Below are 13,753 nucleotides of genomic sequence, written 5' to 3'. Positions count from 1 at the left end.
GCCTCCTTTATATTCAGCTTGTCTCTCAAAATCATCAAAAGCCCTAAAGTTTTAGGAAAGTCAAAAATACCTGTTTAGAAAGCATTTTCCTTCCTCGATAGATACATGGCATATTGATGTTACAACTGTGTCTGCAAATTAAATAATCCAGGACTATCTTTAGAGGGTTGGGAAGGGTCCCAGGGAGACCCTCTTTGAATAGACCCTCCATCCTATCCAGCATTTGTAGACAAAAGGATATTAAGAATATTTTTAAAGATTATTGTGCACACCTAAAAGTAGATAAAACACATCAATGTAAGGAAGCTTTCTCTAAGGATCCTGTTTCTCTGAAATGACCCAGAAGTGAGTTTCACAACTGACATGCTTTTTGCTTCAAGAAGGGCAATGCAGTGTACTTAATCTGGAGGGTGCATAGCTGCTGAATTGACTAATCATTCCAATCTAACTCATTCGAGCTTGGTCCCCATGATTTTAATTGTTTGCCAGAGTACTACTGGTGGTAAGAAAGTGTCAAAGAGGAAAAGTAGCCAAGCTTTCTGAGTCTTTTCCTTCAAGGACACTCACCGTTCCAGCTTGTGTGATTGTCACCCAAACAACCAAATACTTTCTGTGGAAACAGAGACCAGAGAGGGACAGACATGGAGAAAAAGATGGAATTTAAAAAGATCATCTTGTTCAATACTTCAGGCTAGTGAATATCTGAATCATCCAGAACAAACACTTAGTTTCTGGAAGACCTCAGAGAGGGAAGGGATGTGAGAAAAGATTTATTGAGCACCTAATAAATGTAATCTCAACATCTGCTATTTCCCTTGATACTGAATTCCATCACCTTCACATTAAAAAATTGCTTCCTTGTGCCGAATTCTAATCTTTCTTCCTTTATTTTTGCTACAATTTATTATATTTTTGTTATCCAGAATTATAGAGAATAACTATTCACCAAACCTCCTTGATTTAATGTTTTAGTACAGATGAAGACTATAATCAAAACACCCTTTGTACTTCCCTAAGCCCAAAAACCAATCGCCATTAGTCATTTCTTTGAATAATCATTTTCATTCTTTTAACTATCTTGTAATTTTCCACTTTTGCATATCACTTTTAAATTCAGGGGAAAAAAGTTAAAAGATTACTTCATAGCCTTTTGTCCATTGTATTATTTTATCTGCATTAAATCAGGTAGGCTTATTTCCACAACAGCATCATATTGCTGACTCATTCAGAGTTTACTCAACTAAGCCCCAGGTCTTTTCCTTTTTATTCTTGTGCACAGATAGTTCTTTTTCAAATTGTATTTATAATGTTTACATTTTTGTACCTAAGTAACAGAGAAAATATATTGTGGTTATAGCCAGAGGATGTATGGGATTAAATAGAGCAGTTTTTAGAGAATCACATTGAGAATTACACTAGTTTCCTTCAGGACCAAATTTTAGGGACAAGTTTCAAAAATCTTTGTAACCAATTTTAATAAATTTCTCCAAATTTCAGTTTTAACATCTCACTGAAAAAAGGTAAAATCTTCAAGTGGTCAACAAATTACCTCAGCTGATCTTAGCTTCTTAGAGAAGATATGATATATAGAAGAAATTATACCTGAAGGTAGCAAGGATATGTAAAACTATATGAATAAATAAAAGGATTGATTGATTAAAGTTTATATCATGAATAAAATCTGGAAATGTTATGGAAGTTACTGTAAACTTTGTTGTTTAAATGCTAAAAAAAAAAGCAAGAGGCAGAAAGCTAGCTACTCTCAGCTTCTGGGTAGCTTTCAATGCCAACGTTGGAGGATGTTTCTATGTTTCTTAATTTTTTTTAATTTTTTAAATTACAGCTGACATAAAATATTATGTTAGTTTCAGGTGTACAGCACAGTGATTAGATATTTGGATAATTTACAAGATGATCACATTAATATAGCTAGTACCCACCTAACATCATACATAGTTATTACAATATTATTGACTATATTCCTTATGCTATACTTTACATCCCCATGACTATTTTGTAACTACCAATTTATAGTCATACTTCTTAATCCTTTCCCCTTTTTCACCCATCTGGCAACTGTCAACATTTCTCTATATCTATGAGTCATTTGTTTTATTTGTTCATTTATTCTGTTTTTTAGATTCCACACATAAGTGAAGCTATCTGGTAATTGCCTATATCTATCTGACTTATTTCACTTAGCATAATACCCTCTAGTTCCATCCATGCTGTTTTAGGTGAAAAGATTTCACTCTTTTTTTTATGTCCATTTACTTTGAAAGTAATTGTTGATAGATATGTAATTATTGCCTTTTTAATACTCATATTCTTTATCTTTTTTCTTCTTTTTCTTCTTATACAAGTCCCTTTAACATTTCTTGTAATATTGGATTGGTGGTAATGAACTATTTTAGCTTTTCCTTGTTTGAGAAGCTCTTTATCGGTCCTTCAATTCTGATAGCCTTACTAGGTAGAGTAATCTTGGTTGTAGGTCCTCGCTTTTCATCACTTTGAATATTTTGTGCAAATCCCTTTTGGCCTGCAAAGTTTATGATGAGAAATCAGCTGACAATCTTATGGGAGCTCTCTTGTAGGTAACTTACTACTTTTCTCTTGCTGCTTTTAAGAGTCTCTCTTGGTCATTATCCTTTGCCATTTTAATTATGATGTGTCTTGGTGTAGGCCTATTAGGGTTCATCTTGTTTGGGCTTCCTCAGCTTGTATAGCTATCTCCTTCACCAAGTCAGGGAAGTTCTCCATCATTATTTTTTCAAATAGGTTTTCAATTCCTTTTTCTCTCTCTTCTCTTTCTGCTGCCACTATGATGTGAATGTTGGTATGCTTGATGTTGTCCCAGAGCCCCTTTAAACTATCCTATTTTAGGATTTTTTTTCCCATTTGATATTCTAATTGAGTATTTTCTGCTACCTTGTCTTCCAAATCACTGATTTGATTATCTGCTTCATCTTATCTAATGTTGATTTACTCGAATGTATTCATCATTTCAGTTATTGTATTCTTCATTTGTGACTTTTATATTCTATTTATGTTCCTATCTCCATTTTTATGTTTCCTATCTCTTTATTGAAGTTCTCACTGAGATCACTGAGCATCCTTATAACAAGTGTTTTGAACACTGTCTGGTAGATTGCTTGTCTCCATTTTGTTTAGTTCTTTTTCTGAAGTTTTGTTCTGTTATTTTGGACACGTTTCTTTGTCTCCTCATTTTGGCTACCTCCCTGTGTTTGTTTCTACGTTTTAGGTAGAGTTGCTGCATCTCCCAGTCTTGGTACAGTAGCCTTATGTAGGAGCTGTCCTGTGGGGCCCTGGTCACCTGAGCCAGGTGCTCCAAGTGTGTCCCTTGTGTGGGTTGTGTGTGCCCTCTTGTTGTAGTTGAGCCTTGACTGCTGTTGGCACTTCAGTGGGAGAGATTGACCCTCAGGCTGATTGGTAGTGAAGACTGGCCCTGACTACAGTGGAGGAGCTGTTGTCCAGGGGCTGATTCTATGGAGCAGGATTCATTTTAGCAGGGCTCTGGTGCCTGCCAAGTCTGCCCTTTGGGTGTGTCATTGTGGAGGTAGTTAGGTGGTGCTCTGGTGTGGTCTGAAGCTGGCCATAGGGTGTATTGGTTCTGGGGTCTGTTAGGAGGGGCTGTGGTACAGGCCAAAGTCAGCTGCTACTTGTGCCTGGCTTGCAGCCACTTGGTATGAGCTACAAAGTGATCTGCAGATGGTTGCCACTTGTGCAGGCCTTGGAGGTGCCTGGGAGAGGGTAAGCTGCAAACTGAGGCTGGCTGGCACTAGTGCCAGGCTTGGGACTGATTAATAAGAGGGAAGGGGTATGCTGAGGACAGATGCTGCTTGTTTGGGGTTTGTGAACCTTTGAGAAGTTTTAGGTATCTGCCAGCACTTCTGTTTGGAAGAAAGATGCCCCTTCAGCACTTGCCCTGAAGCCAGACATTTCAATTCCTTCCAATATGTCCCATATGTCACCTTTCAAGCTGCTGCCTCACTGCTGGAGCTCAGAGTGAGTGGGTCCATCAGCAAATAAGTCTATGTGTGGGCCCTTTAAAAGGAGCACCTGGGACTCCAGCCACCCTCTGTCTCACTCAGCCACCATGTCCGCTGGTTTTCACAGCCAGAAGTTATGAGGACTTCACTTCCCAGTGCTGGAACCCCAGTCTAGAGAGCCTGGTGTGACAGGGACCTCTCACTCCTCAGGGGTATCTCAGCAGCTGATATATCCCTCCTGATTAACTGCCACACATGGGTGTAGGACCAGTCCATCCCATGTTTCTGCCCCTCCTACCAGTCTCCACCTGGTTTCTTCTGCATGACCTTAGTTACAGGGCTTCAGTTCAGCTAGACTTCAGGTGGTTCTTAATGATGGCTGTTCTGTAGTTCAGCTATAATTTTGAGCTGGTCTGGAAGGACAGCGGGCACAGCATTTACCTATGCCCCCATTTTGACCAGAAGCCCTCTGGGAGATGATGTTTCTTATGTAGGAATAGATGATAAAACATTCAGCCTCAGATCAAAGCTAAGTGGATATTCCCTTGGAATCAGGTATATGCCTCAATAAAATTCAATCGTTATGGAATATGCACCAACTTACAAGTATACCAGTTTTTAAATAAATACAAGAAAGTTATAATTATAATAACTACCACAAGTAGCCATTATTTTTACCTATTAGGGTTACTTCCAACTTGTATGATGAGACATTTCTGAATGTGCCCTCATAAAATCTAAATATATATACTTTTTTTCCAGATTAATTGGAATGTATTGGTACTTTACTCAGCAAATTGCAGTAACTCAAGCTTTACTCTTTCTTTGACACCACCATTCATTTGCTCATAACATCAAAATATCAAATATTTTTGTTAAACTCCTCCATCACTCTATATGGTCTGTTGTCACCAAGACCTGTCAAAGTTGAACTTGAGTTGATTCTTATTCAATATGCCCTCTTTTTTTCCAATGACCAAGACATGCTGCACCTGAATCTCAATAGTCTATTGATTATTTCAACAGTTCTCAAATGATCTTTTGATATTAGTCGATCATCTTTTTGCTGCTAGAGTGATTTTTTTAAATATTTCTTTTATAGTTTCACTCTTTTGTGCACCATCTTTCTGACCTCTATATTATTTAGAACATTGGGTCACAAATTACAGAAAACTCGATTGAATAAGAAAACTTAGCGACGTGACCACACATACACACTTGGGAGACTAGGAAATGTAGTTTCTATCTGGGAAGCCCTGGACAAGCTAAAACCAGGTTAAAGTCTGCCCATCACTGAAAAGTTTGAGACAGGTCCTGGTAATAATTAGCAGTCTCTGTGTAGTCATGCAATGACTCTGTAATTTTTTTTTTTTAATGACCCTGCCAATAGCATTTTTAGGTTGAAAGAGTTGTAGTATGAATAGTTCAGCAACCTTTTTTTTTTTCTTTTTTTTTCTTTTTTTTAAACTATGTTCTCCTGAAGCTTGATATTCAGCCAAGTTGCCCCTAGGCTACCTCCAGGCAAAAAAAGTGGTCGAGCAATGAGAATTCTGGCCCCTCAATTCCTCTTTAACAATAATAGCATTATTTTTACCTGTTTCATATATATTTTTAATTTTTTATTTGTTTTTTTTTATTTTAGCTCTATATCACACAGGCTAATCATAGACATTTTCTCATCCTAGGGTAGATATCTCACTTGACTAGCCCATCTCCATTACTTGAACAATTATTTTTTTAAGGACAAATGGATTAAAAGCAGAAGATTGAAATTCTTCTCAGATATTATTGCATAAGGAAGGATAAAACAGAAAAAAATTGGTCTGGTATGTACGCACGAAAAATGTTTTCGGAATGTGAAAAGAGAATGTTTCAATTTAAAACATACAAAAGAATGTGATTTATAGATAGGTACAATCAAATAATAGCAAAGGGTAACTTTGGCCTGAACTTTATGTTAGGTCACAGTATTTTTACCTTCCTGATGAGTATTTATGTATTCCTATCAAGTTGTACAGTGCTGGAGGGGACAAGAGATGGTATTCTTTGAACTACCCAAGCCTTCTCCACGCCTATCCACTTACTTTTCCCCCCTTGTCTGCTACGTGTTTCTTGGTATTTAGAGTCGTAGAACATTTTCAAAAGACAAAATGCTGACCTCTGACGTCTAGCACACAGTTATAATTTCAATTCCAAGAGAACACCCACTCAATCCCTTTGACAGTAACCCTCGCCAAAGCTTTAATATATAGGGTGAAATCTCCCGAAGTTAGAACTTTTTCTTGGCAGAGGGGCATCAAGGGGATGGAAAACGTTTTCAAAGAAAGTTTTTCTTTCTTTCTTTCTTTCTTTCTTTCTTTCTTTCTTTCTTTCTTTCTTTCTTTCTTTCTTTCTTTCCTTTTTTTTTTTAATTTTTACACGTTAAACCTTTATATTTGCCAAATGCTTCTTCCAGGTTCAGCCTGCAATGTCTAAAGGAGAGTAAATGTATGCCCTTATGAGATTTTGCTACAATGGAATTTATTAAAGGACTCCATGTGGTTTACACCTTCAGAGATAGCCAAAAGGCCTTGGCACACATGTTCCTAACCTGGCTCCAGTGATCTTTGTATTCTTCCACTTCCTCTCCCAGAATTTAGGTATAGAATTCACATGACTATAATATTCTCACTCATTCCTTTCCTCATAATTCTACTCCATTTGTGATTATTCTGTTTTTTTATTTTTGAAATTTATATTACTTCTAATTTTATTTCTTTTGCATTTTATCAAGCAGCCATTTAATTCTGGATACACGAAGAAAAAATGATAAACAAACCTTCAATGTTTTTCTAGCTGTATAGGTCCACTATATTAACCCTGTATGAGGTATTTCTTCTGGACAAATTCTGAATCTGTTTTTCTATTCTAGCCTTAATTTGCTTTGTTCTGTTGATTCTCATTTGGGGCTTCCATCATAATAATTCATTATACGACTCCATGTAGTTTCCCATCACTCATTCCTTAACCTTCATCCTCAAATCTGTAAATGGGTGTTCTTTTTAATAAAAAATCTGGGTGGATGTATATTATGTAGTGTGACTGACCTAGGACACATACTAAATTTATTTGACCTCCTCCTAAGAAAAATATTTCAATTTAGTAAATTTTCTATGCTCGTTAATGTTTCTACTCTCCCCCAAATAATAGAGAGGTAAAATGATAGCTGTCTAATGTAGTGAGTCTTGAAAATCGGGGAAATTTTGTGAAAGATAAGTAAAGTAACCTTAGGTTATAATTTCAAAAGTGGAGGGATGGTAGTTTCAAAAAACTTACTCTTTAGTAATCCTACCTTCTCTTTTTCTGAGACTCAACCCCTCAACTTCCTCACAGGCTCAAAGGCATAAGTTCAAAACCATTTAATTAGTCAAAACCAATTAAATACCCAAATACCATTTCAAAGAGTAGAGATCAAAGATATAGAGCTATTATTACTAAAAATATTTTTCTTTTTAAATAAGGCAAATACATTGTGTAAAGTAAAATTGAAGCATTTGCTTTTGTTGTAAATGAAAATTCTCAGGGAAATTAAAACATCAATTGGCAAGTTTACCATGTGACACTACTTGAAAAAAATTTTTTAAGACAGTAACATTAAGGTGATTATATTTATTGTCCAAACTGGGACACTTTTAAGAGTCAAAGAGCATTATTAATGATTATGTTGGATGACTGGTATCAAGTGGGACTATCTCTAAACAAATTAATATATGTGATTTTTTTTTAAAAATCACAAACTTTATATACTTAGATATAAATGCAGTCCACAATTCCATAGCTAGTTTTAAATTAAAAATGTTGAAAGTTCCTTAAATACCATGAACAAAGTAGACAGGAAAAAATAAAGATAAATTACAGGAGTACTACTTTTAAAAAGCATAAAAAATCAGACAGAAGTACTACCATTGTAATTAGAGAATACTCTATTAGTATCCTAGAACAGAAAAGACAAATGGAAAACTGGAATAAAAAAGTGTCTTGATTTTCTCTTTCAATTCAAAATAAAATTGAAGTATGCTTAAAAGAATTCAAGTCCAGGTCAGTGTGATTAAATTAAAAATAAAAGTATGAGTTGACCTTCTAAGAGTATATGTTATCTATCTGATAAACCTCTATGGCATGAACTCCAGGCTGATAGATACAGGAGCCATATTAACTATTATGTATCTGGTTAACAGTTTACACACTTTCAGGATATGAGCGCACACACACATTTTATCAATAGGCTTAAGGAATGTTCCCTATTAGCTAAAAGAGAGCTGAAAGTACAGCAAGAAGGAAAATGTTTCTTATAAATATTTATAACCTAAAGCATTTAGTCAATGCCTGTTTTCACATGAAAATAATCTAGAATTTGTCCTAAAAACATTAAAAATATCTAGTCCATGTTCACAAGCAACAGCAATGTTCCTGTCTTCTATACAAGATAAGCTCATAAAATTTGTAAGAATCATAGAATTCTAAAATAGAAGGAGAACCATGGTGATTTTAAAGCTGGAAATATAATAACTCTATAATTAATAAAACATTCAACTTATTATTGAAATACATTTGGATCATTAATAATAATATAACATTTTCTAATGCGACATACTATTTATAATATTTGCTTTATTTAGAAAAGCTTGTAAAAGAAAATGACAATATTCATTTTATTCTCATTAGAACAAAAATCAAATATTTAAAATGACACTGTCACAAGTCATTTCTAATTTCAAGACTCCACCAATCTTTATATAATCTCACCTCTGTTTAGCCAGTTGTAAACAAATATTTCATTCTATAATAAGTAAATTCAAGTTTATGACAAGAATATTTATAAATCTGTTTAGTTTCCCTATATCTTCTAACTCAATTTTTAAGTAAAGCTAAAGGGTCCTTTTTTATTTTTACTGTAAGTGCTCTTCAGCAAACACTGATTCCATAATTTCCTACATAAAAATTACAGAAATTTTTTCACACAGACATGAACAGAGTTCCGTATTTTTCATTGATAAAAGAAAACAAAATGTGTTCTATTTTCCCTAGCATATCAATATCAATAAATGAAGTTATTACTTCCTTCACCAGAAAAAAATTAACACAAACCAACTCTAACAGAAAGTCTGGTGGCGCTATCAAGTTGGGTGTTTTTCCTAAAGATCAGAACACTTACCAGAAGTCTGAAGGAAGACATTTTTCATCTAAAACCCTATGGTATTGGGATCATATAGGTTTTAATGCTAGTAAACTTGCCAAGTTTTTTTTTGTTTTTGTACAATTCGTCGGCGTTAGGGTCTTGTGAAATGAAAATCTTTTTTCTTTTTTTTTTAAATTTTGTTTTGCTTTGTTTCGATTTTAAAATCTATCTTTACTTTATGTTCCCACAGTACTATGACTCTGGAAATGATAGCCGCCTCCCCACCCCCACCCCCATTTTTGGCCTGTTTAAAACCTCCCTAGGTCCCTCTACCACCAACAGCACTGTGGTTACAGCAGGCACGATTTGGTGAGACCATTAATTCGTTTGAGGCTATAATTTTTGTTCCAGTAACTAACACTTCATTAAGTTGAAATAGTTTCATTATGAAAGGAAATATTCACAGAGAATTTAACCAATGAATGGAAAATTACTAAGTTTCCAACCAGTTTGATTCAAACTAAATATAAAGCTTATTAATAAAGTTGGTCTATGTTTTGAATTTTTAAAATATTTTAATCATAGGAGAATAAAGACAGGAGGTATTTGTAAGCTTTTCAGTTTACCACAGAAGAGCAAAAATGGCATACAAAAAATATTTAACTACTCTTTAAAACGTGTCAAACTTCTATTTCACTGAAGTCGAATGCAAACATATGCTTTGTTTTATTTAAAAAGGTATATGTTATATCCTGGACTTTATGCTCTCATTTAAGCACAGGAATTCAGTCTTGTTTCAATTTCATTCAACAACTATTTACTGAACACCCACTTTGTTGAAATCATTGAACTAGAACACCAAGGTGAACAAAACCAATAGTTCCCTCAGGAATCAACATTACAGGCAGTGATTCAGAAATTACATAACCAAGGTCAAGATTATTTCATTACAATCCTAAAAAGTGACATGAAGGTGAGGTCCCGGGTCTTAAGAATGCTTCTCTGAAAAAATATCATTTAAAATTATATCTCAAAATGAGTAGGTCTGTCTTAGGTGAAAGGTGAAGATAGGAAAGATAATGAATTTAATAAGAATAGACACCCTAAGGGGGCAAAGAGCATGACTCATTTGAGGAAATGAAAACCAAAAAGCTACTGAAACTGGAACACAAAGAATCAAGTAGAAAAAAGTGCTGACTCTGGAGTCAGATGGCTTACATTCCAATTCTGGCCCCATCATCACCTCCAGGTTATATGATTTTAGGCCACTTTAGTTTAGTCATCTATGGGATAAGGATAATAACAGTATTGGCTCTTTAGTTATTAAAAGATTAAAGAGTTTACACACATACAAGCTTATGGTAGTGTCAGGCACATAGGAAATGCTACAGAAATGTTAGCTCTTTTTATCATTAGGGTTGACAATCCCAACAAGAGCCTAAAGTATATGTGTTATTTATTGCACTTTTCTTTCTCTGAACTACATACTCAGTTATACAATAGGATGAGAACAGGAATTCTTTGTGTACCCACAGTACGTGTTGAACAATTAAAAGCAAATGGGCATCATGGTCAAAGCAACAAACATACATTTTCAAAATACCCTTTGCAAAGATCTCTCAAACGACAGTCCCAGGAAATTCCGTTTTTTGTCATGGTGGTGGTGGTGATAATTATCATTATTACTTAGTTTAGCTTTGCTTGATAACACTAAGTCATTAAGACTGGGAAACATTGTTTTCCATATTTACCAAGTCTAGAATTAAGTTTCATTATTATGGCCAGACTCTCATAGTAACAACTATTGTAATTTTTTTTTAAATGTAGTCATGCGGTGCAAAATTAGGGTCCATTAATACAGAATAATGCTATATAAATGTATGCCTTAGAACCAAACTGTAAGCTCAACCTTTAAATTGACGGTCACAATTTTTGTTTTCTTTTTCTCCCTTCCTGTCTTCCTATTTTAATGTCTTATTGTTTTTATTCATTCCTTACTATGTAGCTAACAGAAGCTCTACCCTCCTTGTTTTTGTTTTTGTTTTTGTTTCTGATTTCCTGAGGCTTGGTCACTCAAATTTAATTAGATTCTTCTCATTCTGTTGGGCAATTATTTTTCCTTTTCTGTTTGTCTTTGAAAACTGGAATATTTAAGGCCTCCCAACTCTAGAAGGATTAGCAAGGCCAATGATGTTCATATCAATTTGTTATACATGCAGGAGATGATTCCAGTCCTGTTCTCTGACCTGAGGTCATAAAGTTCTCACATATAGCCTATAAATGCAGACTTTACTACAGAGACCCGCAAACCCACTGACAGTGATGTTCTTAGTCCAAGTACTTATCTGACATTCCTAGTGCAACAGAAATTCAGGCTCTGGATAAATCCCTCTATGCTCTCTTGGAAAGATTCCCAGCTTTACTGATGTTCACTCAGGAAGAGGTTCAGGATTTTTCTAAATTTATCTGAAAATGAAACTACTCAGGGGAATGATTATAATCCATTTATAGTTTGGCTGTGCATGAACATCTATCCTGAAATTTGCCTACAGTCGTCAAAGACTTAAAGTATTCACTCCTGCAGCCCCAACTAAGACTTGCCTTATTTGGCCTTAAATTTTGTGTTAGGGCTTTCAAGTGTTCATTAAAGGTTTCCCAGACTCATTTGGTTCACAACTTATCTTAATTTTAAAATATGTGATGCTTTGTTCATTTCAGGCACCATCATGAACTACCTCATTCTTAATTGTTTTCAGTTCTACATTTTTCCCTCATTATAAAATTAATAATCAGATCATTATGAAAAAGTAAGGAAGCAGAGTAACACACATTCCATTATAACTCACCTCCCTAAGAAGATTCATTATGATTATTACAGCATATTTCCTTTCTAAATTTCTAAAACTAGTGATTTTTTTCCTCAGTTAAGCTCCAAAAAAATACGATTTCTCTATTCAAAAATAAAATCTATAAAGAGTCTATATCTACCAGTCCTCCCCCTAACAGAACACATCAATATTTTGTGCATCTTTGTAGCATTTTTTTTTTAGCTGAGCCATCCTGCCACCTGTTGGCAGCTCAGTGGCAGCTCAGCTCCAACTAAGAATTGAACCAGCAACCCTGTTGCTCAGAGCTCACACTCTTGAGCGAGCTCTTAACCAACTGAGCCACTCAGCTGGCCCTGTAACATTTTAAAATAGAAAGAGGAACATATATTTTATAGATGCCACCATTTCCAGGGCAATATATATACCCATATTTCCCCATGTATAAGACGCACCCTTTTTCAAAAAATTTGGGGTCTTATATAGTGGTTGTATGAGTGCAAAAACAAGCGCGAAAAAAGCGGGAAATGCAAGTAAAAAAAATCTATAACCACTGTATAAGACGCACCCAGTTTTTAGATCCCAAATTTTTCGAAAAAGGGTGCGTCTTATACGTGGGGAAATATGGTATGTCCAGTTTTTAAAAATTACAATGAGAAAGTTATACATTAAAATCAATAACCATCTTTAGACAATAGGAGAGAAAGATGCCTTAAGCTGAACAAGGATACAAACTATTATTCTTTCTGGATTTTTGCATTTAGAGAAAAAAACATAAAAAGAAGGCACTAAGCACTCTTTGACTTTTTACTTTGTCAAGAAAATTTGCCATCCTGGTTAAATTATATTTCCTTAATCTGGGGGGTTTAAAGTGAAATTACACACCAAATAATTCTGGTTGAATGTGGATCTATCCATTTAGGGCTTCTGGCAAACACATACAATTATCTAAAGTACATTAACTGTGACTATTTGGTCAAGAAATAATATTTCACATAATAGTATTTCACAACAGTATATCACATATGGAGATATGCTAACAATTTCTAAAATGTAGTAGAGGTTTCAGCACAAGGAGCCATATCTACAAAAAGTATTATTAAATGGACAGAATGGACAAAATTTACTTTGGGGTCATTTAGTAATTTTGGCACTCCACTGGGGTTTATTTACTCATAGCAAGAGCATAGCTTTGTAGAAACAAAGTCCGCAGTCAAGACATTCTCCTGGGGCCGGCCAAGTGGTGCATTGGTTAAGAGCTGGCTTGGGACACCAGAGGGCCCCGGTTCGGATCCCACATATGAGGGCCAGTGACACTGCCCTCCGGGAAGAGCGCAATGATGGTGCCAACTTGGGCCAGTGAAGCAACGTCCTCCACAACTAGACTGAAGAACAAAAAGGCAACAACTTGTCTGTTCCCCTTCCCCCAATTCCCCAGCGCTGTTCCCATCCCCCCAGTTCCCCAATAAAAAATCTTAAAAAAAAAAAAGACATTCTCCTGTACTTTCTTTTCCATCCTTAATCTTGGGTCGACCAGAGGAACAAATAATTACTAAAGAATTATTTTCTTTTTATTTCATCTTTTTTTGATGCCCTCATATCATGCCATAGATACACATTGGGATAGAAGTAGGATATTACAATTATTCTAAATAGCTATCAAACCTAATGACTTTGGGGCCTTGAAAATCATTGGTCTACAATCTTCAATATGTTGAGAACCTCACCCAGTTTCATGTGAGATTTCTCCCTTTGTACCC

This window comes from Hipposideros armiger, unplaced genomic scaffold, assembly GCF_001890085.2.
Source record: "Hipposideros armiger isolate ML-2016 unplaced genomic scaffold, ASM189008v1 scaffold_65, whole genome shotgun sequence".
Lineage (NCBI taxonomy): Eukaryota > Metazoa > Chordata > Mammalia > Chiroptera > Hipposideridae > Hipposideros > Hipposideros armiger.
The sequence above is the reverse complement of the archived record's forward strand: the minus strand, read 5'-3'. Positions refer to the sequence as shown.